Source organism: Lytechinus pictus, chromosome 8 (assembly GCF_037042905.1).
Source record: "Lytechinus pictus isolate F3 Inbred chromosome 8, Lp3.0, whole genome shotgun sequence".
Lineage (NCBI taxonomy): Eukaryota > Metazoa > Echinodermata > Echinoidea > Temnopleuroida > Toxopneustidae > Lytechinus > Lytechinus pictus.
In genome coordinates this window covers 32142291-32148481 of record NC_087252.1, presented here as the reverse complement: position 1 = coordinate 32148481, position 6191 = coordinate 32142291, and the positions used below count along the sequence as shown (strand labels likewise).

The window sequence follows — 6191 nt, the reverse complement described above, 5'->3', positions numbered from 1 at the left end:
TGGTACCAACACCCCCCCCCCTCTCAGGTGGTTATTTCAATTATAAATTATCTTCAATTATCTTTACATTGAATGTCCACTCCTGTTATAACAATGTGCATGGACAAGTGAAATAATTATCCTTGCACATAGGACTGATGAAATGAATCAAGGTAAATTTGTAGCATTGTATTGAAACCTTGTTAATTTCCACATGCACAATATAACAGGATTGGACTGTAAACTTGCTCTGGTAAATCAATCCCTCAGTCTCTTGAAATCTGTACCAAAAAACATCAGAGAATGACAAAAGTCACAAAAAACATCTATATGGTATTTAAACTAGGAATTTAATGAAAGAAAATTATGTTACAAACTGTAACATGCTGTGTATAATTCTTGTATTATGTGTCAACAAAGATCATTAACTTACACAGTAAATATGTAGTCAATCCAATTTTTACATGCTAGCTTGGAGACAAAATTTGAATATAATGCATCTAAGCATTTACCTTCAATAAATAATATGTACTATTTTTAAAGGAATGATAAAGGAGTCTTTTTTTAATTATTATTTATTGAGATCTTGGGGCCCTCACTGGCTCTGAAGAGGAAACGTGAAACAGGTACCTTCCTTTCCTGTAGTGGCACTTGATCTTTGCTGGTAGATGCGATGTATCTGAAGATTAGAAAAAAAAAACAATGGAATGAAAAATAATAAGTACAGTGAATACCGTAATACAAAATTTCAGTGGTGTAAAATTATATCTGCACATAAAGAAAATACATGGGATAGTGAAACTTCTCTAAGTTCCATATTTCAATGATTCAATTATAAATGATAGACAGCACATCATCATTTTTATTACAACATGTATAGTAAGTTCACATGGTCTTGGGAATACTTCTGAAATTGACATCGCAGAGATGAAATTGCCTCGACCTTATACCTATACATTTATTTTAATAATAAAGACTTAGACTATGTATGTTTGCATATATGTATCTAGGAGTCTATGTTGCACATTATCTGCTAACATCTGATGGGTATTTCATGATTGTCAGTGCCGACTATTTCAGTGAAATCATTGCTTTTGATTGGCTGAGAAGCACTGGCCTCTGACTGTTACTATTGGTAACTGTCGGAAAAAGACAACTTGTTAATGCTGACAACTTTCAAAAAGCAGTTCCCAGAACATGTTTAAAAACGCAAGACAAAGCAAAAAAAAATAATGAAATACAAAATTTTATCCGAGGATTAAAGGGATGGTCCGGGCCGAAAATATTTACATCTAAATAATACTTGAGTAAAATTCACAGAGCAAAATGATGAAAATTTCATCAAAATAGGATAACAAGAAGCTATTGAATTTGAAAGTTTATCAATACTTTGTGAAAACAGTTGTATGCACTTCGTCATGAATATTCATTAGGTGGGCTGATGTCACATCTCCACTTTCCTTTTTTTTATGTTACTAGATGAAATCATAAATGTTTGATTTTTTCATACATGTGTAAATGACGCGTCTCCATTGTAATGAAATAAGTTGCGTCAATAACTAATGCACCTAATCAGTTGTCAATCCAATTGTCAATAGTTCTTGGTTAAAAATATCTTAATAAACCTAATCTCATATAATAAAATACAAAAGGGCAATTGGGATATGACATCATCAGCCAACCTAATGAATATTCATAAAGACATGCCTAGAACTATTTCACCGGAATAATGCAAATCTTTAAAATTCAAAACCTTAATTAGTTATCAAATTTTGATCAAGTTTTCAGCATTTTGCTCTGTGAATTTTACTCTATTTATTGAGATATGTTTCCAGCCTGGACCATCCCTTTAATACTACTTCTACGGTACCCCCACACATACTGGTAAGTCAGAGGTAAAAAACAACGAGAACCAATTTAATTTCAAAGATAAAAAAATACTTCAGCCTCCAGATTTAAGAAAAAATTCAGGAAATGTTATTTTAGTTCAGACTAATTGTGCACGTTTCATTTCGGAGGTCAATCTGAAATTATACTTCCAGTTCCAAATTCACGCCATTTGGTTATGCAAAAGCATGAATTAAAATTGATGGGCATGGGCCCATGTCACTGGCTAGCCTAGAGGACTCCATGAAGATAATTTTATCATTTTTACATTGTATTTTCATCACGGAGCTCGTACAACTGTGTAAACAAAGATAGATTTCCCTCGGAAATCCACCTTTCCCATAATGATTTTTGGGCAAACATTAAATTTTTACATTTTGTAAGCCTTGATACTCTAAATGTGTACAAAGGCTTTATAAAAAATTAATTGTAAAATGTACAAATTGGAAATTTTCTTACAAAAAGGATCACTTGCTTGCAGATCTTGTTGTCCTCACTGCCTCTGAAGAGTTCACGTGCGACAGGTACATTCCTTTCCTCTACTGGCACACATTCTTTGCTGGTAGATGCGATGTATCTGAATAATTTTTTTCAAAAACAATGGAGAGAAAAATAATCAGTACAGTGAACAACAGCGAATAACAAATACGTATATATTACAGTGAATAGCAATACATGTCTACACCTAAGGCGGGCAAGGGTTACTACAGAGTGTTGTAAAATTCCATTTGCACTTTAAGAAAAATACATGGGATTGTGAATCAATTTTTACATTGTATTTTCATCACGGAGCCTAGACAAGCCTCCTATAAGGTTGCTCGTACAACTGTGTAAACAAAGATAGATTTGATTTTTCCTCGGAAATCCATCTTTCCCATAATGATTTTTGGGCAAACATTTAATTTTTACATTTTGTAAGCCTTGATACTCTAAATGTGTACAAAGGCTTTAAAAAAAATTAATTGTGAAATGTACAAATTGGAAATTTTCTTACAAAAAGGATCACTTGCTTGCAGATCTTGTTGTCCTCACTGCCTCTGAAGAGTTCACGTGCGACAGGTACATTCCTTCCCTGTACTGGCACACGTTCTTTGCTGGTAGATGCGATGTATCTGAATAATTTTTTTTAAAACAATGGAGAGAAAAATAATCAGTACAGTGAACAGTGAATAAAAATACGTCTATATTACAGTGAATAGCAATACATGTCTACACCTAAGGCGGGCAAGGGTTACTACAGAGTGTTGTAAAATTCCATTTGCACATTAAGAAAAATACATGGGATTGTGAATCAATGATTCAACTATAATGATAAACAGCACATCATCATATTTATTTAAAAAATGAGTAAGTTCACTTGGTCTTGGGAATACTTCTGAAATCGATGTCGCAGAGATCAGTCCTTCATGTTTATAATTCCATGGAGCTCAATAAATGGCTCTCCTTATGCCTCCGAATTTGCTTTCCTAGACACACTCAATTTTATAAAATACTCAATTGTTGTAGATTGTTATTAAAATTGTAAGTGCAACAGCTGTGTAGCTATTAATAAATCTGTGGTGAAACTAGGCTTGGGTCATGTACAAAAATATCGCGCTCCTCAAAAAAAAATTATAAGTAGGGTGTCCGAACTCATATTAGGCCTAAAAAAAGTGCTAGAATTTCATATTTACATCTTTAAAACCATTAAATCACCATCTCTTTTCCATAATTCTCATAATAGAAGATACACAAAGACCCCAAAAGAAAACTTGACATCTGAATTACCTAACTTACAGCCTCCTCATATGGAGGGCAGCAACGAAGTATTCGGATCTCCACTCTAGCTCCCGACTCCCGAGTCCTGGCGGTTCTGAGCTGGGCCTTCTTCTGGAAACTACCGGTACCCCAGGTCATGTTCACTGACTTCATCTCCTCCTCGAGGCTCAGTATGACTCCAGGTGGTTTTGGGTCTCCCTCTCTCCTGAAATACACAGTCAAAAAGTGATAAACAGCTATTCATGAAAAAATCAGACTCTTAAAATGGTGGAAAAAATAATGAATTTCGATTTTCGGCATTTCAAAATCTCATCAAAATCCTAAAATCGTGTGTAAAGTGATTGGTGCGCAGACACGAGGCGCTGGCCACTATCATAATGTTAAATCTGAAATTGAAAATCATAACTGGCTGAGTCTCAGATTTTTTCCAAGACCAAGAAAATCAGTTTCACATTCGACCACATATCTCTCTCATTTACTTATAACAATATATGGAACAATATCAACTGAAAGATTTTGTGAAATAAAAAGAAATTCATGTTAAATCTTAACACAAATCGTAAGGTCAATATGATGTATGTGCGCAGACTTGCACCGGCATGGCAGCCACACATCAACGCCCGGCTAGTCGCGGCCAGCAGGCAGCGCTGAGGGGCAGTAACAGGATGTCCTGACGAACTCTAACGTTACAGCTAGCCCCGCAGCTAGCTGCGAGCCGCGCCATTTAACAAACTACGAAAAGAAAATCATAGAAAATTGTTAACTTACCTGTAGAGCCTACTGCGAATGTCTTAGCTTTCAAGTCATTGTCCAAATCTGGTCCGTGTGATTTCAGTGGTTGAATTATTATTAAAACGGCCTTCTTTACCCTTCTTTATCGCACTAGCACTCGATAAAAGTGCGGTGCAAATTAACGGCGCGGCGAAGATGGCTCTTTCAAATTCAAATTAGATTGGCGGTTTGCGTTTGGCGGCGCTGGTTAATTTGCATAATTATACGGACGATAGCGATCAGTGGCACTCAGTGCGCATGCGCAGGCCCGCCCGCGCCCGGTGATTGAAGGAAGATCTGCTGAGTCAGGAATAACGAAGGGGGGGGGGGGTCTAAAGCAAGAAAGAAGTTTTAAAATAGAAATACGAACTTCTTAACATACAAATTTCTTCTTGTTTGGTTTTGGTTGGCAACCAGTCAAGAAATGACGATTTTTGCCTCTGCTTTTGGAGCTTTTTTTTTTCTTTGAAAGTTTAAGAATGAATTAGCTTAATATTTGTTCTTTATTTCTATTTTATTTATTTTCTTTTTATTTGAAAGATAAAGATAGCCTTGCTTAACATGGCAAGGTTGTAAACTAGCAATAAATATGCGCGTTATAAATAGAAAAAAATAGCTATTCTATTCACCTTCAAAAATATTTTTAAAATATCAGTGAGTTAAAAAAAGAAAAATACATTAATTTTTATTTGATTTGTAAAAATAGTGTAAAATAGTCCTCTTTAACTTAAATTAGAAAAAAGGGATTAAATAGGAAGAAATTTTTTTCTCGCAACAAATATCTAGGATAACAATTTTTTTAATGTAAACTAGAAAATTTCACTGAGAATAACATGTTTCGATTCAAGTTATATGGTAATATCGAACCACATACTTTAATGAAACTTTTCAAGGTGGAAATATTAAAATTAACATAAAGAATAATTAAGTTAGTTATTATGTAGATATTTTTTCCTCTTATCCTCAATCGAGCTGTGTATAGGATGGATAAATGCATGGCATTTATTGTGGTAAAAGGCTGAATTACATGAATTTGTACAGAGCAAAATTTCAGTAAACAAATAAGCAACAAAAAAATAACAAAGTATACTAATGTATAATATTGGAAAGGGGATACAAAAAGAAAAGTATACATGGAGGGGGGGGGGGAGTAATGTCAAAAGCAGGAACGGGCAAAGGTTGGGAGTAGGCTAAATGTATATACCTTTAACATAATGAACATTTTCACATAAATATATATTTAACCAATGTTGAATGAATAACAATACATGTAGATTAAAGAGTGGATTGTATGAAATAATACTTGCTTTTTTTTTAAGAAAAGTAACGCTTTGTTGATGGTAACAATAATGATAGTTATAGGAAACACATTCATGAATGATAATCATAAAGAATTATCTCAAAAGGAATTAAAAACAAAGATAAGAGGACTTTGAAGTAATATGATCTGTACAAAAAATATAAATATTAATGTAAAGTGGGTTACAGCTATATTGAGCCAGTGACTTGTCGGATAAGAAATTTGAATGATTACTGCAGATATCAACAATTACAAAAATATTTCAAAAGTCAGTTTAAGAGAAGCGACAAATAAAACAACAAAGGTATGAAAACATAGTTCTTATATAATATATATATATATATATATATAAACTCTGTTGGAAATAAGTACAATGCATTACCACTATGCCTCTAATATACATATATATATATGTATATATTATATATGTATATACGGGTTCTTACTAGAATCAACTGGTAAGTCCTATTGGTTCTAACTGGTATCATTTGGTTTG

General features: G+C 33.7%; 1 long non-coding RNA gene across 1 annotated transcript; it reads right to left on the bottom strand.

Annotated features, from left to right (window-relative positions):
* Positions 1–306: 306 nt before the first annotated feature.
* On the bottom strand, positions 307–4553 carry LOC129265653 (uncharacterized). The gene is made up of 5 exons (XR_010294494.1): positions 4393–4553; positions 3634–3829; positions 2861–2978; positions 2326–2443; positions 307–658 (listed from the first exon to the last, which is right to left on the bottom strand). It is a non-coding gene; the product is annotated as an uncharacterized LOC129265653 (long non-coding RNA).
* Positions 4554–6191: the final 1638 nt, after the last annotated feature.